The sequence below is a fragment of the Felis catus genome, chromosome A1 (assembly GCF_018350175.1).
Source record: "Felis catus isolate Fca126 chromosome A1, F.catus_Fca126_mat1.0, whole genome shotgun sequence".
In the NCBI taxonomy this organism is placed as follows: domain Eukaryota; kingdom Metazoa; phylum Chordata; class Mammalia; order Carnivora; family Felidae; genus Felis; species Felis catus.
Genome location: NC_058368.1, coordinates 159,570,021 through 159,595,871, shown reverse-complemented (window position 1 = coordinate 159,595,871; position 25,851 = coordinate 159,570,021). Strand labels below are relative to the sequence as shown.

At 35.6% G+C, this 25,851-nt stretch overlaps 1 long non-coding RNA gene across 10 annotated transcripts in view; it reads right to left on the bottom strand.

Annotated features, from left to right (window-relative positions):
• Positions 1–25,851, bottom strand: part of LOC109502461 — a 306,856-nt gene that overhangs the window by 209,922 nt on the left and 71,083 nt on the right. For all 10 annotated transcript variants that reach the window (XR_006583358.1, XR_006583356.1, XR_006583355.1 and 7 more), the window contains 2 exons: positions 2,527–2,596; positions 1,077–1,137 (listed from right to left, as the gene is read on the bottom strand). This is a non-coding gene — a long non-coding RNA (uncharacterized LOC109502461). The remainder of the gene's footprint in view (positions 1–1,076; positions 1,138–2,526; positions 2,597–25,851) is intronic.

Genomic DNA, 25,851 nt, shown 5'->3' with positions numbered 1-25,851 from the left:
CACCCAGGCGTCCCTTACCTCTTCATTTCTAAAGGTACTGAATGATATTAATTTATTTTAGGGAGTGGGGAGGTAATACAAAGTGTTTGGCCTCTGAAATTGTTAAGGTATCCTTTTTAGGGGAATTTTAAGACACCTGAGAAGCCTATGAAAAAAGAAATGAAAATCCACTATAAATCTTGTACATAGAAGAAAACATTTAAGCACTGAAAGGGGTGAACCAGCAGAGGCAGGCATATAAAGAAAAAGGGATGGTAGAAGGGAAAAATATGTTAGCTTTTTCATTTAAAAAAATTTGAAAATCAATGGATTGAATTTTCATTTTGCAAAGTAGTTGATTCCGTTTAGTTTTCAAAATATTGTTATCACATTTTGAATGATTTTAAACTTTACAGATCTTGGAAAATTTCAAATTTGAGTTCTGTTGAGTGGAATTGGATTTAAAATATGTACTTAATGCCATCTGCAATTGCTAAAACTGAAATAATGTTAACATTTTTATAACACCATACAATAAATAATTAATTCTCACTAATTTAAATTTATATTTATATCATTTTTCATAGAACTCTTAACAAATTCACTCCTCCATTTCTACCGTTAAAGAAAAAACACCACTTCTATCCAGTAACTTTTATCTATTGTTAATTTTTCTCTATTTGAGGTTATTTATATAACACCAATGGAAAAACAGTTCAGTCACCAATAAGGTTCTAGTAGCTAATTCTCCAAAGTTTAGTTCCATTTGTTTTTACATAACTACCTTGCTTTGTAAATATTTAATGTGAAATTAGTCACAGTGGTTATATAATTTGTTTGAAAAAATTACCGCTGTCAAGAGTGGCTTTTCCCTATAGCCCCTTGTTTTGTGACAATAAAATAAAATAGGTAAAAGAGATAAAAGAATGACTTTGGGCACTGATGAAGATTTTTGACTTTAACCTGCCAAGCAGCCAAAAGAATTTTAGGCTTCCACAATGATCTGTCTACATTTTATACTACATGAAGAGCACGCTGTGCTGAGCCTAGCCCCATAGACACTTTGATTTAAAGACTTAGTTAATCTTAACTCTTACCTGTGCATCCTGAAATGGCCCCAAGTCCCATCCTCAGATAGTACATTTCCTCTTGGGAAGCCTTGGGATAAAAGAGAACTTATGATACTCTAGTAAGAAGTTACATATGCAAGAAAGCAAGGTAAGATCAAGCAGAAAATGTAGACCAGGACTTGAGATGCTTTAAACTTGCTGAGAATGTCCTCTTGAGCAGAAATAGTTTTGGGGCAGAAGACTTCAAGGCCTGAAAGACACAGGCTTCAAGTCATTTCTGCCAGGTCAGAAGAGCTGATCACAGATGGGAAAAGACATTTTCATTTTCAACCACAAAATTGCTCTTTATTCCTCCAAAACAATGAGGAAAGTGAAACTGGAAGCAAAACAGCACTTTGCTAGTTTTCTTTTGGGTGAGAATTTGTTCACATAGCTCTAAGTTCAGAACATAATGTTATATTTTGGAAACATCATGGTATATTGTTAGGGGATGTAGTGTCACACTGAGGAATGTTTATTTCACAAAAGGGATTTTAGTGCTAAAATGCAACCAAATACTATGTGTGTGTACTACATACATACATACTGTATATGTAGTATAAAGTAGTATATGTAGTATATGTAATATATATGGCCTGAGTTTTGGATCTATTTTAAAGAGGGGAAGAGAAAAAAAAATATTGTTTTAAAAAAACCCCACCAAAATTAGAATGCTAAATACCTTCGTTTTTCTTTAGAGGCAGAATTTCTCTGATACTTGATTCACCTCTAGTGCAGAAGAGAAAGATTTAAATTATTCCCTGTGAATTTTTCCCCCTTCTATGACTATTCAGATTAATCATTAGGGTGGAATGTCTCTATATTTGCAACAAGGACTGCATTTCTGAGCTTAGAGTATGGCATAAATGGTTTTGTCAAAAGTGATTGAAACATGAGGCAGTCCCTGTTGCATGCTGGTTGCATCTATTCATGTTTCATTAATGCCTCCAAGTCCTACAGATAACAGTCTCCATAGCATACTCTCTTCTTTCAGAGAGTTGTAGGGTAGAGAAAGTGGGGACTGGGTGCAAAGAAGTGGTGCTTAACACCCTGACTTGAAATGAGTGCACTCCTTTGTAGCACCCTGATGCCACTTCATTCCTACTGGTTTGTTCTTTCCAGCTGAGTTGAAAATTATTCCTGAAATGAACAGGAATGTTTTTATGTTTTTTTATATTTTCTTGCTTTTTCAGAACATTGAGGTTCTCTCTGCCAGTAGCAGGCATTGAAGTATATTATTAATAATTAAGGGTATCATTTCACTGTTGAAACACTGTATATTGTGTGCTGATCATTGTGGAAGCCTGAAATTCTTTTGGCTGCTTGGCTGGCTCCTGCTAAGAAAGGCTCAGGGATTCTTGGGCCTGTGACCTGTATGTGGTTCTGGAAGAAACAGCTTGAGCCTATCGGTCTGAGCCCAGAGAGGGGGTGAACTTACCTTTGGACCACCAACTCCAGAACTCAGCTAGCCCTGGGCAATACCAAGTTACAATTTGGTCTTCTCAACCCTTAAAGAATAAGAAATACAGAATGAAATGGCATTTTCAGTTTGAAAGACATTGCTACAATACTTGATGGTGATGTTTCTTGGAGAAAGAATAAATCTTATTCCCATTTTGAAAGCAAAGGGGCTGCTGATTCATTTTTGACAACCGAGCACTTCTCCAGCTCTTGGCCTTTCCTTAGGCCAGTCTTTCCTCTGTGAAGCAATCTTTCTCTGACCTGGGTTAACAGAGGTTACAGATGTAGTATGGAGAGGGCACTTACCTGGTTTACAGGCTGAATGGAGAAGGGGAAAAAAAAGGAATCTAATTTCTACGTGGGAATGTGCAGGGGTCTTTGAAGATTATGTGTAGGTGACACTGAGGAAATACTCCCAACAGATCTTAGCAACAATACCTTTGACAGGCACAACACAAAGCAGTCATCTATTTTCTTTTTTTTTTTTTTTATCATTTATTAATTTATTTCGAGAGAGGGGTTGGGGGAGAGAAACACAGAACACGAACTGGTGGAGGGGCAGACAGAGGAGACAGACAATCCCAAGCAAGATACATACTGTCAGCGCAGAGCCCGACACAGGGCTGCATCTCATGAAGGTGAGATCATGACCTGAGCCGAAATCAAGAGTCAGATGCTTAATCGATTGAACCACCCAGGTCAGGTGCCCCTCATCTATTTTCTTTTCTTTTTTGTTTAAAAAAATTTTTTTAATGTTTATTTATTTTTGAGAGGGACAGAGACAAAATGCGAATGGGTTAGGGGCAGAGAGAGAGGGAGACACAGAATCCGAAGCAGGCTCCAGGCTCCGAGCTGTCAGCACAGAGCCCAAGGCGGAGCTGGAACTCACAAGCCATGAGATGGTGACCTGAGCTGAAGTCAGATGTTTAACTGACTGAGCAACCCAGGATCCCCTTTATAAGATTTTTTTTATGTTTATTTATTTTTGAGAGAGACAGAGACAGAATGCGAGTGGGTTAGGGGCAGAGAGAGAGGGAGACACAGAATCCAAAGCAGGCTCCAGGTTCTGAGCTGTCAGCACAGAGCCTGATGCAGGGCTCGAACTGACAAGCTGTGAGATCATGACCTGACCTGAAGTCGGACACTCAACTGCCTGAGCCACTCAGGCGCCCCTCCTCATCTATTTTCTTAATGTAAGTTCAGTACTTTTGTTCTGAGGTGATTAATAAATTCTGTCACTTCACAAACCCCTTTTGATATTTTCTTTATGTTTGTAATGTCACCAGTTTTCATTTTATTTTTATTTTATTATTTTTTTTAAATTTTTATTTATTTAAGTATACTCTGCACCCAGTGTGGGGCTCGAAACTACAACCCTGAGATCAAGAGTCACATGCTCTACCAACTGAACCAGCCAGGTGCCCCTGAATGTCACCAGTTTTTAGATTAAAATGTCATAAAACACTGACTTTGTAGTTCCTCACTTGCATATTTTGACCATCCATTCTTCTGGAATGTAACCTAAAAAATCCTGCAAAGCCTCATTCAGTTGAGTAGTATATTCAAAAGCTAATTAAAGAAGATAATGAATCAGCTGTTTTTATAAGGACACTTCATTGGTAGGTATAATCCATCGACCAACTAGGGGGAGTGCCTGTCTTCTACACAGCTGGCAGTGCTATTCTGCAAGACTTTAAAATCTCCCTTTTGGTATACATTAGTAGAGGCGAAAATCAAAGGAGTGTCATCTTTAGAAGGCATTGGGACTATAGTTTAGCTGATCAGTTTTGCTGATCTAGGATAAATTCTTAATGCAAATTAATCCACCATTACCTATTCCAGAAATTGACACCGGCCTTAATTTAAATGGGATTTCTTTTATACCTTGAGGCCAACGTAGTTTTGATGCAAAAGAGGCATCTGACAATGTTCAGGCCCTCACGCTGGGGGAATTCACTGGGGTTATTTGATGAAGAGTTATTTGATGGAGAGTGATGAAGGTGAAGGTTTGCAGAGTTCCTAGGGGAAATTCTGCATTGTGGCCTATACCATTGTTTCTCAAAATTTGATGTGCATCAGAATGACCTGGAGGGCTTATTAAAACACAGATTATTGGACCTCAATTCCAGAGTTTCGGTTTCAATAGGTGAGATATAAAGAATGTGTATTTCTAACAGTTCCTGGGTGATATTGCTGTCTTGGGACCGCAGCATGAGAACCACTGGCCTAGAATGTATCCTAACTCCACTAGCGATCCCGCTAGCCCCTTGACAGAGCGGGAAAAATTAAAGGAAAAGAGTAATGGAGTTAAACAGGATGGAGAGGAACAGAGAGGCTTGGGTTTGAGTGGTCAGGCCACACACAGAAATGAAGGAAACTATGAAATCTATAGACTTCTTTCAGTGCTACTGGGATTTATCTCTGCTTAGCTCCATAAGTGAAAGCAAAATTGACATTTATATGACGGCAAACTGTAAGGCACCCGCTGCCAGCACGAGCAGCTCTGACTACCCACTGTTATTTTTAAATGTTTCAGACACCCTGGGAGCAAGTGCAAAAAAACAGACTCATGATCTCAACAATCTGAGGAAAAGGATTCCAGATAGTACACTTCACACAAAGACATTCCTTTCTTCTAAAACAGGTTTGAAGACATGGTGTAATGCAGCAGCAATTATTTTAGGGAGAAAAAAATACATAAAGGGCCTTTTCATGACTATTTCCAGACCTAAATATCCTTACCACTATTTACCAATGCAGCTGAAAGGTGGGTTATTTCGTTTGGGAACATTTCTTACTCGCCAAGGAAAGGGAAAAAATGGCATGTACAATATGTGGATTTCATAATGAGTTATCTTTGTTCAAAACATGTAAACTATTTGTCCCCACTTTCACAGACCTTCAGCAACGACAGATGATCATCTTTGTGCCCCAGGTAAGATGCACATAAGAACATTTGGGTTGTGTTTTTTGGGCACCCTAAGTCCAAAAAGAGAACGCTGATTTACAGTCAACAGTTTCAGCAAGTGACCCTTGGCAGAAAGGGTCTGCTTTTTCAGCTGGCGCTGTTGTTGAAGTTCAGAGAAATAGCTCATCTGTCTCTATTTCAGGCGTCTGGCAAATGGAGAACTGTTTCAGTATTCTCCATCCCACTAAACGCTTACAGATGACTTCCATATTCTGGAGCATCTGCTGGTTATCTCATTTCTCTCATTTCGGGTTATTTTCCCTGTTGTGTTTTGGAAAGACTCTCGCTCTCTGGCCTTTATTTTGTAAGTGCACTCACTATTGTTGCTATCATCATTTTGGGAGAAATCACAGATGTGTCTGGTGTTACCCATGAGATAGGCCAAACCTGGGAATAATCTGAAAACAGAAATGGTGATTTTTTTAAAAAAGGAAACCAAAAAAATTAATAAATAAATCAGTTAAAAGCCCAGCTGAATCTCAATTGTAAAATATCTTCAGGAAATGATTCATGGACTGAAAGTAAACAGTCATCAATAATTTGGGGATCCTTTTTGGAAGGTTTTTATAAACAACACAGTACTCAGAGAAATTCTATACACATGCAGTTGTTATGTGTGATACCTATATGTAATATAAATGTTATTCATAACTTATTATAAATGAATGTAGTCATTCTTATCCTTACTGATGCTAAAACAGCCAAATATCTGGAATCTTCCTGAGGGGATTTTTGTTCATTTCCATAAAAGACAGACACATATAACTCATAATATATTTATTCCAGCTTCTTCATTTGCTTTTTAGAGCACATGAATGGTGTTCTGCATATATTAAGGCTTGTCTAACTTCCAGTTAATCAGATATATGGGGCACTTTCACATGAATTTGAATATTAATGTATTTATTTAAAAGCAGGGTGACTGGTGACATTAAAATTGTGATCTTGAATTGATTAATACCCAATGAAAATTTCTTTGATGCAAACTGCTAATTGGACAGCAAGGATGGGTGTTTTAATTGCAATCATCTCCTTCAAAAAGAGACAGCACAATGGGCATGTGATTAGCTAATAGTCCTGTTTTCTTAATTTTTTGAGATCTTAAGATACAGAAAAAGATGAAAGAACAACATTAAAAACATCCATCATGACATACAATATTAAAAACATACCACTAGTTATAGTTGCCCCATCATTTTTTAAAGAAACAAAACATTACAAATTTAGTTGGTCTCCTATGAAAACTCCCTGCTATTCCATTAGTTTCTCTCCTTTCCCAAAGACAACTTCTGTCATGAAGTGGATGAACACCCCAATCCATTTCTTATATCTTACATACATTTACTACAAATTAATCCAAGGCACTATTTTTCACCAGCATTACAAAAACAAAACAAAACACTTAAAAAAACACTAAACCCTGTATCTGCTATTTTACAAGGGATTAAACACACATTTTCTATTACTAGAGCCATGGAAAACCCAAACATTTCAGAAGACATAGTGCTCTATGGTCTGAAGGCTCATGTCTCTCCAAAATTCATATGTTGAAACCCTAACCCTCAAGGAGGGTGGGTGGAACCTTTGGGAGGGCATGAGGGTAGGGCCCTCATGAATGGAATCTCTTTTATAGAAATGACCAGAGAGAGATCCCTCATTCCTTCCACCATGAGAAGACACAAAGAAAAGTCTGGGACCTGAAAAAGATTCCTCACACTTTCATGCTGGCACCCTGATCTTTTGAATTCCCGCCTCCAAAACTGAGAAATGAATTTATGTTGTTTATAAGCCACCCGGTCTGTGATATTTTGTTATAGCAGCCCAAATAGACAAGGACATATAGCTTTTCTTATCTTTGCAATTTTTAATACAACACATGACAGTAATGACCTCAGGAACACCTGTGTCCACTTGCCTTGTGATTGCCCACTGGATGCAAAGATTAATTTGAGAGGTTGGTCTATTGCTTGGGCACAGATCAGAAGACAAAGGGTGAAAGCCTGTCACACGTGAGAGTGTTGTCAGGGAAACGAAACCATCATGTTCTTTGTTTGTGAAAATTAGGCAAAATGGATTTCAGCAGCTGCTTGAGGAAACACTTTTTGCCATCTTCAGAAGGAGGATTCAGATATTATATTGATATTGCTTCCTGCTCAGAAGATATTGATTTCTGTCCTTTGTTTCAGAAGATGCCACCATTATGGCAATCTCTATCTTTGTTTAATAATGAAATCGAAAGCACTAAAGTGAGGCCAACTGTCCTTGCCATATTTTGTCTTTTATGTTGTTGCCACATAGTGTCTACAGCTTCTATTTAGCCTAAATAAGAAAGATCTCTTACATATCTAATTGCACTGTGTATTATTCACTACTGTTGGTCCCTGAATATTTTCAAGGAATTGACACTTCTGGTAAATTAGATACATTATTTCATGTCACCTAATGGAACTCCTTATACAGAGGCTTACCTGGAGATTTCTGTGATAGAAACTGCTCGGCCAATGGACTTCCAGCCTCCCAATATCTCCTCTGGTAGTGATTAGGCCTACTATTAAGTATGCGTTGTGTGAGTGATGAAAAAAAATTGAGGGGTTTATAGCAATAGATGAGGAATAAAAACCAAATGCCTCAGTGGGGCCAACACCACAAACAATGATATGACCCAATAACAAACATACTTGTACAGTGACCTACCTTGTCATGTTTAGAAAACCGAAAAGGATGAAAAGTGCACATGTTTATTATCTCTTCTGTAAATAAAGCTTATAGTTAAAGGATTTCTTTTGACTACTCATGCATGGTAGCTGTAAAGAATATTCTTTAAATATTACCCATGCATGTTTATATAGCCCCATATTTTACTCTAACATCCCAAACTGCAAGAAAATAACTTGCCAACAAGCTATAGGTGCATCGCAAATTTAAGTTAGAAAAATGGCATTATGGGTGTTTGATGACAGTTCTAGGTTTATAAAAATGTTGTATATTCTGAAGATATATTTAGGTTTATTAATTAAACAGAACCATGTTTTTAATCCAAGGCAAGAAGCTTCAAAAACAGTAGTGAAGGGTGGTGGGGAGGTGAATGTAGGTATATTTAAAATCCCCCAGTGAAGAAACTTACCTATTCATTTATATGATTCTTTTTCTCCAACTGTGCTGAATCCAACTTACTTAGCATGCTTAAAAATATTACATGGAGGTGTGATGCTACTGAGAAAATATTTTTATAAGTCTGTAAAACTTTGGTCTCAGATTTTTTGGGTAATTCATGATTGAGGACTTCAATATAGTACATTTTGGTACTGAGGTTTTATTCATGTTAAGCCTCTCTTGGCTTGGCTCAATAAAAGATCACCTTGTGGCTGATTTGTATTCTTATCATAGCTGTGGAAATGGTAAATCTAATGTTCACAAATACCTGGAAGTTGAACTTCTTGCAAAACTCTTAAATAGAGATGCCCTTGTATTTTTATTTTATGTGTTTTGTTTATTAGTAAGGAAAACTGAGAACTCCAAATTGTAGAACTATAGCTCCTGATGGAATAGGCTGTCAATGTAGACTACTACCTTCTGGTATGATCTCTGTGAGATCGAGCCCTGTGTTGGGCTTTGTGCTGTCAGCAACGGAGCCTGCTTGGGACTCTCTCTCTCTCCTTCTCCCTCTACCCCTCCCATGCTCTCTCTCTCTCAAAATAAATAAATAAACTTTAATTAAAAAAAAAACCCTCTAGTGTTCCATTCTAGCCCAATTAAACCAGAATTGGCAGAAGGAGGGGGCTGTACACTTTACTTAAAGAAAAAAATTAAGTGATTCCAAAACGTCACTAAGTTTCAGAACTTCAGACTTAGTATTTTAGACTTCATTATATTATTTATACATCTTAATTACTATTCTACCTTACATATAAAATGAATTGAGAATATGTCTCTACTGCTATCGAAAAACGACCTTAGGGAGATTGACTACAGCTTATTTTATTTTGTATTTGCCCTTGTGATTGGGTCTTAGTACATGTTTGAATGAACAAAGGAATTATAATTCAGGCCATATTAGCCCATTTACAAAAGGATTTATATCAGATGATAATCTATAAATGCCGTTTGGATGAATTAATAGAAGCACAGATCTTCACTTTTAATAGCTTTTGGCACAGATCTCATAGACAGTATTATGAGCAAATATCAGGCAATATTTCCATTGTTTGTGAATGTACCTATTTATCTTTATAACATCTTCACCATTAAAATTTAAGTCTCTTTAAAAAAGCAAATGATTTTGATTATTTTGTTGAGTTTACTGCTTTTTATAATTTCTCAGAGTACTCAGCATATTATTAATACATATTATTGGTTGCTTGAATTGGTTAAAATAAGTAAACTTGAACTGCCTATACTTTAAAAACTTATTTTTTTGCTGTACCTTTCTTTTTACCTGCAATAATAGTCTTTCCTTCCCTCCACCAAAATAATCAATGAGGAAATCCCTCCGTTCTCATCACATGAGTAAAAAACGTTTTCTGTACTATTAAGGGCCTATCAAGACACCTATAAGTAATGTGGATGCAGTTATTTAGCACAATTCTTGTTCAGTAATTCAAACATTAATAATTATAATTCTCTAATGAATTTTATTTATCTATTTCATGTAGGTAGTAAGATCTTTGAAAGGAAGTTGAGTCTGCTTCACTCTGATATCACATGTAACTGGGATTCAAGTGACTATGCATTGAAAAATGAATGTTACACCTGAACTGAACAGAGCTTTACTCTTTGAGGAACTCAAAGAGCTTTAAAACATGATCTTGTTAATCTTCACAATATCCCTTCTAGGAAGTAACATGACATTTTAATGTACACAGGTACAGTGTAGAAAATGTCAACCTGTCTTACTGGAGGGAATTTGTAAAGATCTGAAATCTCTTTTAAGATTTTGTTTTATTTTGTTTTGTTTATATATTTCAGACTTTAGGCTTTTCAGTGCTGCATTTGGTGCCTGGTAAGCTTTAAGTGATCCAGATGGTGTTTCCAATCCAAAGGATACTTGTTTTTCTTTTAACAGAGACTTGGCTACACATGAAATTTTTAAAATTTTCGTATACAGATGGTTTGACTGTAGATGAAATGTAACCAACCTTTGGGGTTTTGACTAATTTCAGCTGCTTTAACAAAGAAGTGTCGTTCCAATGTGCGAAAATGAGTGTAAGTTGTGATGACAATGGAAATAAACATAACGGATAATTTTTCTGCACCCCAAACCATTTTCTTGGTTCAATAATTTCATTTTTCTCCTTGCCTTTACTTTAATCATACTACAGTACAATGACAACACTACTACTTACAAGCTTTTTTCAAAATGCTTGAATTCTTTCAAGGTGGCCTTATATGGCAGTCTGTCATGATAGAGATCCTCACCATTATCTGGCTTTACCTATCTCTTGCCACTTACACACCTACACCCAAATGCAACATTTACCTCAGATAGAGTCACTGTTACCTGAATGCATCATCATAATGGATTCTTCTATGCATTCTCATAAACTCTTCTCTCTCCCTATAATGTACTATATATTTTTCTTCATGTAGCTAGATTATACTCAGCTTTCAAGATTCAGATTAGAAATTACCTATACTATAATCAATTAATATACTGCAGTTGTTGGTTTAATTTTTTCTCACTCCAGTAGCCACTGGCTTCTTAAGGAAAGAAACAATACACTATTCATTTTGGAATCTCAATATCCAACATAGTAATGGATATAAAGTAGAGATGCTAAAAGATGCATCTATTTAATGAATAATTGTCTTCTTTCATATATATACATATATATGTATATATATATATATTAATTAGCCATCTAATTTTTATATTAACAAATTAATACTTGAATAAAATAACTGGTGGAAGATATTTAGACTTAGCCATTCTCTTCATGAGAATGAATTTTCATGATAGTAAAATGATAAAAGTTGATACTAAGAAATATAGAAGTGCTGAGCCTTTACCACATTATAGACCTTTCCCATTAAATTCAGCTGATACTCATTAAGATAAACCACATTTTAGATTCCTTATAATTAAAAGATATTGCCTCAGGCATCTATGACTCATTTAATTCTATGTAGATTTCATATTAAAATCTTGGTCCTTTTCACATATTTTCCTTTAGCCCAACTGTGTATGAAAGTGGGAGGTCTACCCTTCAAGTAGGGATCTTCTGTAATACCCTTCCTCACCATTTGGTGTAATATCAAACCAGGTTCATCTGTTCATCTCCCCTTACTTGGAAACATGAAACATCTTATGAGACATTTAAACATAAGAAATAATGCTTATTGAGTTCTGCTTAAAAGATCTGAAGCTGTCCAACCTTCATCTAGTTGCTATCTGGGAATCTAGCCATGCCACAGGGATGTGATGTGCACAATGTTGGCCCCTCATGAATTTGTTATCTGTCTTCTGGTATGATAACTTCAGTTTGCAATAAGAGGCATTATAGGAACTATTGTGTAGAACTTGGCTGTTGTCTTCATTGCCAAAGGATCTTTTGAGGACATCATGTATTTTATGAGGGAATTTCAAATGCAACAGCTCATGAGAATCACTTGGTGAGCTTGCTAAAATAAAAAGTCCTGTTCCTCTCTTCAGTCTACTGAACTGGAATCTCTGGGAATACTGTTTGAGAGGAGTATTTTTATTTTTAACTTTTTATTTTGAAATAATTTTAGACTCACATACAAGTTTCAGAAATAGTGTAGAGAGTTCCTGCATTCTAGTCTTTCAGCTTCACCCAATGAGAACATCTTAATTAATCCTAACATCTAAACAAGGATAAAAACCAGGAAATTAACAATAGTATAAAACTATTATTAACTACAGACCTTAGCTGTGATTTCAGCAGCTTTATCATGCATTTTTTTGTGTATTATTTTATGAAATTTTATCACCTTTTATAGATTTGTGTAACTTCCACCACAATCAAAATACAGAACTGTTCCATCAACCCCTGATACTCTCTCATGTTAGCCCTTATACCTACATTCTATCCTCTAATTCGTGGTGACCACTAATCTGTTCTTTATTTCTATAGTTTTGTCATTTCAAAAAAGTATTATAATTCAGTAAAGCCACAGTATACAAAATCAATGTACAGAAATCTGTTGCACTTCTATATACCAGTAATGAAGCAGCAGAAAGAGAAAGGAAGAAAACAATCTCATTTACAATTGCACCCAAAATAATAAGATACCTAGAAATAAACCTAACTAAAGAGGTGAAAGACCTATGTACTCTGAAAAATGTAAAACACTGATGAAAGAAATTGAAGACAACACAAAGAAATGGAAAGACACTCCATGCTTATGGACTGGAAGAACAAATATTGTTAAAACGTCTATACTACCCAAAGCAATCTACACTTTTAACGCAGTCCATATCAAAATACCAACAATATTTTTTACAGAAGTAGAAAAAATATCCTAAATTTTATATGGAACCACAAAAGACACCAAATAGCCAAAGCAATCTTGAAAAAGAAGAGTGAAGTCTGGAATTCGAAAGTTCGGAGTCTAGAATCTCCAGTTGGAGACATCACATTTCCAGACTTCAAGTTATGTTATAAAGGTGTAGGAATCAAAACAGTATGGTCGGGCACATAAATAGACACATAGATCAATGGAACAGAATAGAAAACCCAGACATGGACCAACAGCTATATGGTCAACTAATCTTCAACAAAGCAAGAAAGAATATCCAATGGGAAAAAAACAATCTCTTCAACAAATGGTGTTTGGAAAGCTGGACAACAACATGCAAAAGAATGAAACTAGACCACTTTCTTACAGCACACACAAAAATAAATTCAAAATGGATTAAAGACCTAAATGTGAGACCTGAAATGATTAAAATCCTAGAAGAGAACACAGGAAATAACTACTTTGACATTTGCCATAGCAAGTTCTTTATAGATGTGTCTCCTGAGGGAAGGGAAACAAAAGCAAAAATAAACTATTGGAACTTCATCAAAATAAAAAGCTTTTGCACTGCAAAGGAAATGATCAATAAAACTAAAAGCCAACCTATGGAACAGGAGAAGATATTTGCAAAGGATATATCTGATAAAGAGTTAGTATCCAAAATAAAGAACTTATAAAACTCAACACCCAAAACACAAATAATCTAATTAAAAATGGACAGAAGACATGAATAGACATTTCTCCAAAGACATCCAGATGGCCAACAGATACAGGGAAAGTGCTCATCATTACTTACCATCAGAGAAATACAAATTGAAACCACAATGAACTATCACCTCATACCTGTCAGAATGGCTAAAATCAACAATACAAAAAAACAACAGGTATTGACAAGGATGTGGAGAAAAAAAGGAACCTTCTTGCACTGTTGGTGGGAATGCAAACTGGTATAGTCACTCTGGAAAACAGTATAAAAATAGAACCCTAAAATCCAGCAGTCACACTACTGAGTATATACCAAAAGAATACAAAAATGCTAATTCAAAGAGATACATGCACCTCTATGTTTATAGCAGCATTATCAACAATAGCCAAATTATGGAAGCACTCCAAGTATCCATTGATTTCTGAATGGATAAAGAAGAGTGGTATATATATATACAATGGACTATTATTCAACCATAAAAAATAATGAAATCTTTCCATTTACAACAGCATGGCTAAAGCTAGAGAATAAATCCTAAGCAAAATAAGTCAGTCAAAGAAAGATAAATCCTATATGATTTCACTTTTATGTGGAATTTTAGGAAAAAACAAACAAGCAAACAAACAAGCCAAGGGAAAAAAAAATAAGAGAGAGAGAAATCAAGAAAAAGACTCTAAATTATAGAGAACAAACTGATGGTTACCAGAGGGGAAGCCAGTGGGGGGATGGGTTAAAAAAGTGATGGGGATTAAGGAGTACTCTGTGGTTATAAGCACTGGGTGATATATAGAACTGTTGAATCACTATACTGTACACTTGAAATTAACGTAACTCTGTATGTTAACTATCTGGAATTGAAATGAAAACTTAAAACTATAAAACAACATGGATTATTAGCTCTTCTTCCAATATTTTATTAATGTAATAGCCATTAGAGCTAATTTGAAAAGTGCAAAAAAAACCGTTTTATGAATGTAATTATAAATGATACAATCTTTTGGGATTGGCTTTTTCCCTCAGCATAAAGCCCTTGAGATCTATCCCAGTAGCTGTGTTTGTCAATACTTCGCTCTTTTTGTTGTTGAATAATATGCTATTTTATGGGTATACTACAGTTCATCTATTTACTTTTTATATCAGTGTGCTTTATTTATTTAAAAAAAAATTTTTTTTAAAGTATGCTCCATGCCCAACATGGGGCTCAAACTCATGACCCTGAGATCAAGAGTTGCGTGCTCTACTGACTGAGCCAGCCTGGTGCCCCTTATCTATTTACTTTTTAAAGCACATCTGGATTATTTTGAGTTTGGGGCTATCACAAATAAAGCATCTAGGAACATTAGTATACAAGTTTTCGCATGAACATAAATTTTCATTTGTCTTAGGTAAATACAGTTCATATTGCATTGTCAATGGACCCTATACTATTCTTTATAGCATTTTCCCCCTCACATTTTCCTTTTTGAACAATAATTTCTTTGGTCAGGAATTAATCACTGCCTCCTACCCCAAAGCGCTCTCTTTAGAGCCCTCTCTCCTTCTGTTTAAATCTGAAGTTTTGTTTTCAATATTCATTGTTTTCCTCATGATTGTGTGTTGGATATTCTTTTTTGTAATTGCATAGCTTTCCTTTTGGATTGTACCCTTTCTACAGTGTACTTCCTAGAAGGATTTTTAATTGTTAACAGTGTGAATATTTTACATGTCAGAAAATACCTTCATTCTATACTCTCCTGGATCTTTTGGTTAAATTCTAAGTTGAAAATAATTTTCCTTTTAATTTTAGAATACATTACTCCATTATCTTTTAACTTCAAGCTTTGTAGTTCAAATTCAGTGCCATTCTGATTTCTAAATCCTTTGTATGAGACTGCTGTGTGTGTATATGCTCTTAAATTCTTTTCCCAATTTTGGTGTCAAAATTTCATAGTGATATCTTTTAATTAGGAGGCTTTCTTAATTCACTGTGATAACACTCAGGGAGCCCTTTCAATCTGAAGTCTAATGTCTTTATGTTTTAGAAAATTTTCTTATCTGTGCTTATATTATGTTAGGGAAAATAAATTCTCCCATTTTCGTTTGTTTTCTATTTCAGCAATCTCATTGTTTGGATATTGAACCTCTTAAACTGGACCTCTTATTTGCTTATCCTTTCTTTCATTATTTTCACATATTTGAGTTCTTGTTTGACTTTTTCCAAAATGTCCTTGATTTCAGAAATCAATTTTTAAATTTTAGATACACTATAAAAAACTTTTAAAGCTCTTTCTTGTTCTCTGATGTTTTCATATTTTTAATAATTCCTGTTCTTTTTTTAACGGGCAGGATATCGTATATTATCTCAGGATATTGATTGTAAAGTTCTGACATTTTCCTTTGTTTCTTACATTGTCTTGGTCTTTTCTTGATTTTATTTTTACTTTTGTGTCGTCTCTTATTCTGTCTTATATGTGGAGGTTTTGGTCACATCTCTGGTAATTCATATCTCCCTATTCATATTTAAATGTGAGGAAATATATAGTTAGCTTTGAATGTGTGGATGGTGTTTATCAAAAGTGGGCAGCTTTTCTTTACTGAGGTATCCCCCAAATGAATGTATCTATGGTTTTCGTTTTTTTTTTTAATCTGGACCTGCTCAGTTTTTCCAGTAGTAATGCCACTAGTCTCTTGCATCAGAGCTGTGTCTAGCTGTGAGGATTCTGGTTCTGGTGCACAGGTAGGAAGGTGAGAGATTCCCACTGCTCAGTTACACCTTAATTATTCCCTCTTCTTGAAATCTCATTCCTGCCTCCCACCCTCTGCTGAAACTCTACACTTTGGGGAGAAAGATGGTAGTGCCGAGCATAAATAGTCCACTAGGGGTGGAGGAAAAAGTAGAAGTCCAAACATGTTTTATTCAGGTTTTTGATGGCTGTCTTCAGCCCCAACTCTTATCCATTCTCAGTGTATTTGAGACAATGGTTTAAACCAGTTTATTCTCAATGGTACTTCTGAAGATTTCTCACATTGGTGTCAGTTTCCTGACCTTCTCCTGTCCTTCAAAACTTTGTTGCAATTTCTTGTCCAGTATGTTTTCCATTGGTTTGTCCACTTTCTTTCTAAAATTTATTTACTGTCATTTTACAGTTGTTGGTGTGGGTGGTGGTGAAGATAAATATCTGTAGTCAATCTGCCATGTTAAACTTGATATATATCTATGTCACTGAGATTGTGATGCTTTACACTATGGTAATTATATCTACCTCTTGGTTCTATATCCAGGATAGTCAGAGGAACATTTTCCATTCATCTCTAAGTGCTTTGTTTGCATAATCCCAAAGATTCTTCAAAAATAATTAGCCAGCAAATAAGATAAAACTCGGCCCCTTTTACAATTTGCTGCCTTTTCCTATCTTTAGATAATTTTCTATCCTTCTTTGCACATTTCCTTTTTTTCCTTCTCTATTTTCTCCTATAATATTATATAATGTTTCTGTTAAAACATCTTATATCAAATTTGGAAAAAGATAAATGGAGAAACAATGGAAAATAAAGAAATGAAGATAGCTAGATAAATTTTTGGTAGTGTTTTAAAGTGACTTCAATTAAGACAAAGACAAATGTAGTTTTAACTTCCATCTTCGTTAAATTAATGAACATTTTTTCTCCTGCTCCTCCTTCTTTTAACAATTGACATTCTTAATTCTTAGGAAGCACGGTGGGGTTTACTTTTGAGGTTAGACCAAAAAGAGGGGTGAAACACATGGGTTTTTGTCCTCTGTACTTGTCCTATGATCTTGAGTAAGTTCTTTTATCGAAAGTAGTCTGAATCTCTTACATGGAAAATGGGAGCTCATTATACATTGGTTATAGTTTCGATATTGTCAAAATTTATAGACTATTATTACTTCTTCTAGTCATGTCTGAATGAATAAGTACTGTGTTAGGTCAAAAGTTATACCCTTATCTTCTAAAGATTTTGTTAGTATATTGTTTTTGGTAGTGCCAGTGAGTATCCAAAAATCTTCCCATGTTTAAGAACCCTCACAAAATATTCCTTTGCATTGGAAATATAATTTGTTTTATATTACTTTTCTGCTTAAAAACTCTTTAATGGCTTCTTGGGTTATCTAGAATAAAATTCAAACTATATAAAAGTCTCAAACCTATCTAAAAATATAAACACAATATAAAAGTCCTTCTTCTATGTCATTAGCTCCCATTTCCTTTGTATATATGCTCTCCAGCCATGCTAGCCTTTCCTTTCGTACTCAAACTGTCCAAGTTTGTTTCTGCTCTAGAGACCTTGCACCAGCTGCCCCTCGTCTTCTCCAGGGGATGCAGTCTCCTTGATGTCAGGTGGTTGCCTCAGTCTGTAACTTAAATGCTTCCTTCAGAGAGTCTGTCCATGGAACACATATTTAAAATTGCCTCTCTGTCCAGTGTCACTGTCTTACTTTGGGATTTTCCAGTGTTTGCAAAGCATCTGATATTTCTTAGGTGCCTATAAATATAAACACTACATTAAAGAAATAAGGAAAACTTAACACAGAGTAATTAGTCAATCTAGGTATAATTACTGGAGGAAATTACTAAAAGTGGAACCACTGAAACATTACTAGAATTAACAGATATTTTATGTCTTTAGGATGATAGGTAAGAGGAATCTAGGATTTTTAAAACATGGAATTAAATAACAGATCTTGTGCCTTTTATAACATGCTGAACACAATCATTCTGACAACTTATAGAGTGTTATGATCCTGGTTTCATGAGTAGGTGAAGTACAATAGATTTCGGATGATTACAACTCATTTCACGTCTTCACATGTGATTTGGCCCTTGCTTCTAGATTCAACACCATATAAAATAACTTAACCATTGCACACCTTGGAGATGAAGTTGATTGTATCTGTTTTACTGAGCTCAGAAAGATTCCGAGAACTATTCTCACAGTCCTGCAACATTGCACACAATTTTTACCAGTCATTGTGGAGGGACCATGTAAAGACTTATTTCACTAAAACATCATTACAGAAAACAAGAAATGCTATTTTGGAGGGAAAACAATGCTATTTTGGTTCAGAGACAATTTGAATGATGATAACCTGCAAGTCATTTAGAAACTGTAGTCATCATTTGGGAAAACATGTCTAGAGAACAGGAGTGAGCAATACTTTGGCAAGTTAATACAAAATAATTTGTATAAGAAATTTAAAAGTGTGTATTATATTAGTTATTTAGAGCTCTACATGTTTACTTAGTAGAGTTCAGCTATGCCTTACAGAATATTATTATTTAAAAGATAAGGTGGATAAGAATAAGACGTCACTCAGTTTCTGTATTCCATTGCCTCTTCATTCAGTCATTCCAACACACACTCTTGCATGATGATTCTAGCTGTGTAATCAAAACAGAACTTTAAAATATTGCTTATTTTTAAATGTTTCTATGAAGAAAGTAAACTGACTCTGGCAACAAAAAATATAGGCTAATTATTGAAATAAGAAACTCAAATGTCAGAATCTTAATTCAGTTGAGATTTGTTGCTTGCTCACATCACATAGTCCATTGCAGTCTGGCCTCTCTCTTCAAAGTGGTTATTCAGAGGCCCAGACTCTCCCTCCATCTTGTGGCTCTTCTTCAACACATAACTTCAAGTTTGCCTCAGAAATAGAGAGTGGAGAACTGCTTGGAAACTTAATGGCTTAGGCATAGAGAAAGTACACATTCTATCACGAGAGCTGAGTCACATACTCCACTCACTTCAGCGAGGTAGGATAATGTAGTGCCAGGGATAAGGAGGTAAAGTGGATTTGGTAGGAAAATAGCAGTATCCTATCCTCACTCTTTAATCAAGTCAAAGTATTAATATTCACCCTATGGCAGTCATGGAAGCAGGCTATTCACATCTCTTAAAGAACCCAATAAAGGGAGCAAGTTGGTTGACAGTCTCAGCTGTTATATCTTTGACTTAACCATCATAGGTAATGCTTTCCCCAAACTGCTATGAACCAATGACTGAGCTTGGTGGGGACATAGGAACCAGACTATCTATACACGATGTTAGGTTTCTTCAAGAAGAGTTTGTACTTTGGGTCTGCCCATTGGCCTGCCCAGGATTCTCTTAGAACTACACTGCATTCAGAGACTTGTCCATTCCTTTTCTCTTTTCACAAGTGTCAAACCTATACACTGGTCTGAATCTTCTTATTGTCCACTCCTATGCTCACTTTTATCCTTCAGAGACACCACAGTGAATCTCTTGAATGTCTAATCCTCTCTTGATGCTTGACTGGAAGGACATGAACTGATGAAAATAGTACATATTCAGGAGATCATGTGGCAAGATGACTTTCCTGAATTTCTCTGGTAGTTGGTAGAGAAAGGAATAAGATCCCAGGGAGACAGATATTGTAGAATGGATATTTTGTGTAAAGCCAGAAGACCACTCTGATGACTAAGTCCCATCACTAATGCCATGAGGAATGTGCTGGTGAGAAGGGTACCAGCATCACTGAAAAATCCAGGGGTGAATCTTCTCTTTAGGCCAGAACTTGTACTAGGAGAAGGGCTCACAGACCTGGGCATTTTAACATCCAAGTGGATTATAAGGCACCAAAGTAAAAGACACCAGGGGGCACTGCTTAAATCCAGAAACCAGGAGGTCACAATTACTGTAACAACCAGAAAGACTAGGGGGGCAGTCAAGAAGATTTGTAGACATGGTTGATAGAGGATGGTATCAATATAAGCAAAATATATGGGCAGCCAGCAAGAGTGCTGCTCAATATCTCTAACCAGAAGATGGTCAGAATGGAAAAACAGGGAGTTGAGGACAGTCTCTTCAATAAACAGTCATAATTCTTTGTTGGGTTTCTGGACCTGAGCTGATTTTCACATACAGAATCTATTAACAGAAGAAGAGGGACCTGCTACACCACAGCAAGTATATACTATAATGACACCCCCCGTTCATCTCCAAAAGGGCTCAAAGTCACTTACTTTATTGGAGAAAGGGGAATACCCAGACATTATAAGAACTCGTGCACACAGAATTTGAATTAATATCTATACTAGGAGACTCAAGGCTTTTTACATTTCCTTTGTGAAAGAAGGAAGTAGAAGAAGGCCAAGTAGTAGATGGAGTCCTGACTAAAGTCAAGCTTACAGTGGCTGTTGGGTCTATGGGTGGAACCATCTGGTTATTATTTTCCCAGTCTCTGAGAGTATAATAAGAATTGATATTCTTGGCAGTTAACACATACACTGAATTATTGATCAATAAGAGTTACCATAGCAAAGAAGGACAATGCTAAGTGGAAACCTCTGAAACTGTTCTGTCCTGCCCCCTGGGCAAGATATTAAATTTAAAAAGATTGCCACATACTGGTGGAGATTAGTGCTTCAGTTACGTATTTAAAGACTATAGGGATGGTGGTCTCTATTATATCACCATATAATTTTTCAGGACTCATCCATTTTCTGACAGCCAAATTAAATGGTGTTACTTAGTTCAGTTTTATAGACTACCACAAGCTCAACCAAGTATTTTTCACGTAAGTGGAATTATACAATATATTCATTGTGTACCTGGCTTCTTTGACTTAACAAAATATTTTCAAGGTTAATCCACGTTGTATAATGTGTAGGTACTTTATTTCTCTTCATTGCCAAATAACGTTCCACTCTATGGATATACCACAATTTTATCCATTGTTTTTGGTTATCCATTCATCAAATGATGGGCATTTGGGTTGTTTCCACATACTGGAATTTCTGGGTCACATGATAACTCTATGTTTAACTTTTTGAGGAATGTCAAATTGTTTTCCAAAGCAGGTGAACTATTTCACATTCCCATAAACAGTGTATAAGGGCCCTAATTTTGCCATTTCTTGTCAACACTAGCTATTATCTGCCTACATTATTATAGCCATCCTAGTATGTGTGAAGTAATATGTCATTGTGGTTTTGATTTGCATTTCTTTAATAGCTAATGATGTTGAGCATCTTTTCATGGCTTTATTGGTCATATGTATATCTTCCAAAAAAATGTCTATTTAAATTCTTTGCTCATTTAAAAAGTGGATTATTTGTTTTTTTATTGTTGAGTTTTAAGAGTTCTTTATATATCCTGTGTCCTAGACAATTATCAGATATATTATTTGCAAATATTTTCTCTCATTCTGTGGGTTGTCTTTCCATTTTCTTGATAAGTCCTTGAAACGCAAAAGATTTTTCTTTTTTAATTTTGATGAAGGCTAATTTATCTATTTTTTCTTTGCTTGTGCTATTCGTGTTTTATCTATTAAGTTATTGCCTAAGCCAAGGTCATAAAGATTTAGATATCTCTATTTTCTTCTAGTAGTTCTATAGCTTAAGCTCTTATAGTAAAAAGGTCTTTGTACTTTCATCTGGTAAACGGATAAACAAAAACAATGGATAAAATTATGGTATAGCCATAGAATGGAATATTATTTGGCAATGAAAAGAAATATACCTATACATTATGCAATATGGATGAACCTTGAAAACATTTTGTTAAGTCAAAGAAGCCAAATACACAATGCATATAGTGTATGATTCCAGTTACATGAAAATGTTGAATTATTTTTATGTATCTTGTGAGGAAGGGCTCCAACTTTATTCTTTTGCATGTGAATATTCAGTTACACAGCACCATTTGTTGAATAGGACTACCTTTTTTCCATTGAAAAATGGAACCCTTGTCAACTTGCTGTGATGATTACCGAGGAGAGTACTATGTTTAGATTTAATCCTGTTTTCTTCCTTGGTTATTGTTGGTCATGCTAGTAAGGTTTGTTTCACTTACTAAATTTTGCATTCTGTCAATAAAAATTGCTATGGTTTTTAGTCTTATAGTCTAATATTTAAGTAGATTCAAATCACCCACAAAAACTTTTGCTTTAGCTTCTCCAGTTCTGGAATCTTCTATTTTGCATCATACTTTGCTTAGCTGAATTTTTTCTCAAGTAGTGTCCCAGCATCTCCAGAAAGGGCACATGGCTTTAGTTTCCTTGGTAGATGTCCATTTCTTTTTATTTGAATGGCAACTTGACCTGGTATATATTATTGCAGGGGTCAGAAAACCTTCTGGAAAGAGCCAGATTAAAAATATTTTCAGTTTTTCAAGATTTTTGGTCTTAGTTGCGTCTGCTCAGCTCTGTGGTTGTAGTGCAAAAGCCACCATAGACAATTTGTAAACAAGTGAATATGGTTGTTTCAATGACATTTTATCTATCAAAATAGGCAGTGGCCAGATTTGTCCCATGGGTTTGTGTAAAACGACGCACATATTATTGTATTACAGTATCCCTCATAACTTTATGGACTTGTTTGTTCAGAAAACATTTATTGAGTATATACTATGTGCTAATTCTTCTAAATGCTCACATTGCTGGGCAAGGTAAAAAAATGCCTCTGCCCTAATAAAAAAATAAAACATATATACAAAAAAAGAGAAATAAACAAAGAAAAAAAGAAAGGAAAAAACAGGAAAGAGGAAAAAAGGAAATAAGAGGTGGGGGAAGTGATACAGAGAAATGAGAAAGTAGGACAGGCAACATTTGAAAGGGTGGACAGAAAATACTTTTCAGAGGTGATAATGAGAAGATGTCAACTATGTGAAGTTCAAGGGAGAATATTTCAGTAATGAGGCAAAGCAAGTTCAAAGTCCCTGTGGTGTGACTGAGAAGAGAGCTATGTAGCATTATTGAGCGAATTGCTTGAAGGGGAAAGTATTACGACTTAAGGTAGGAGAGGAAAGTGTAACAATTGTAAAGCATTTGGATTTCATTCTAAATGCAGTCAGAGGCCACTAGAAAGTTCTAAGTAGAGCAATTACATTATCTAATTTACTTTTTAAAAGATTATCCTGGTCTTATTTGAAGAGATTTTAGTGGGAAAAAGTATCAGAAGGTATTTCAAAGGTGATTGCTATGGTTCAGAAAAGAATTGATGGGGCTCAAATAAGGCAGATAATGACAGAGGCTTTGGTGAGAACTGTATTGATAAAAGATATACTAGGAAGTACAACCAGTAGGCCTTACAGACTGGATTCAATAGATAAAGGAGACAAGAATACATGACAAATGCTTTGTTTCTGGCTTGAAAAATTTGATGGTGCCCCTTGTTGAGACTTATTGAGATTGGAGGAATAACAGTCTTTTTTAGAGTCAGGGAATATATTTATATGTGCCAAGGGATAGGAAAAACATGAATACATGAAGAAGGCAGTGAAATATATAAATCTGGAATATGGGATGAAGTCAGAGATGAAGATAAAAATTTGGAGGTCATTAATTAATAAAGGTATGTAATCAGAAGACATAGAAAAGAGCTGAGGAATGACCATTGGACCATTCCAATATTTATGGCAAAGTAAGGTAAGGAGATGATAGTTGTGCTGGTAGAGATGCAAAGCCAATTAGTAGAAGGACTAACTGAAAAGAAAAAAAGAGAAGGTACTTTAGTGAGGTAGAAGGAAGACAAGAAGAGTATAGTGTCATAGAAGGTAAAAAAAAAAGAATTTCAAGGGGCGCTTAGATGGATCAGTCAGTTGAGTGCTGGACTATTGATTTTGGCTTGGGTCATGATTCCAGGGTTGTGGGACTGAGCCCCGTATTGGGCTCCATGCTGAGCATGGAGTCGGCTTAAGATTCCCTCTCTCTCTGCCCCTCTCCCTGCCTTGTGCACACTCTCTAAAATGAAAATACATACACACATATACAAATACATAAATAAATAAAGAATGCCAAGAAGGAGGTAAAAAGAAAGAACATGGTAATGGTTTCTTATCAACTCTTGAATGAAATTAACTACCAGGTCAAGGCTACATATGGAACCTTCTGCATATATATTTTTTCCCTAGCTAATAGAGGAAAAGGACTGGTCTGGCCAGTGAGATTACATAGAACTAGGGGAGGGAACAGACAATCTCTTATGTGAAATACAGGATATTAAAATCTGAGGAGCCAGCAGAGCTGAAACCAGTGCCAGAAGCTAGAGTCTAAGAAGTCAGAAAGTGGCATCTGGATGGTTACCAAAGAGAGGATGCCAGATTCAGATATCAAAGGTGGGTTATGGAGCCAGAAAGGCAAAAACTACAAAGACTAGAACAAGCATAAGCAAGCTGAGAATAGATGGGAGGTGTCTGGAACTTCCATATATATATATATATATATATATATATATATATATATATATATGATATATATATATGATATATATATAAGATATATAAGATATATATATAAGATATATATGAGATATATAAGATATATATAAGATATATATATATATATATATATATATATATATATATATATATATATATATATATATATATAAGATCTGCAGCCCAGGTGTAGTAGTGCTGGGTCAGGCTCAGATTCCAGTCTCATAATCTATAATCTCTCTTCTCCAGTTGAGGTAAGCTAAGGCTTCTCATGGATTGTTGAGTAGAAAGCCCTGACATATTCTGGTGACTCCTTAGTGAAAAGCAGTAATTTGGGAAGTAGAAAATGATTCCTCATAGTCAGAGCTGGCTTCATGTGTATGTGCAACCTACACAGCTGCACATAGGACTCCATGCTTAGAAGGCTCCATGTTTGCTTAATGCTGTGCTGCTACTCTTTTGAAATTATTAATATTTTATTCACAAGTGGCCCCACATTTTAATTTGCATTGGACTTTGCAATAATGTAGATAGCCCTGCTCATATATTTTCCCCCTGATTGTGGGGTCAGTTTGATTGGGTGTGCTTTCTATAACATGGTTGGGTTAATAAACACTATGTGTCTATATGTTTGTATTTAAAGGTTGGCAAACAGGAGAATATAAAAGCTGAAGAATCTGAACAATACTTTTCAGAATAAGTCTTAAACTAAGAGCCATAGTGTTAGCTCAGTTGTCTGTATGGCACATGGAAGGAGATTTCCTTGGTGAACAGTGTAGTGGTGGCTAGAACAGAAGACAACGTATAGGATGAAGGCAACATGTCAACAAGTGGTCCACCACCACCCAGATAATAGCAAGTCATGGAGGAAAGGGAAATCTCTGCCAGAGTTGGTTATGTTTATGTCCTGGGAACAAGCGGTAACAGCAAGAAGCTTTATTATCCCTTTTGCCTTCATGTCAGTCCTTGGCCA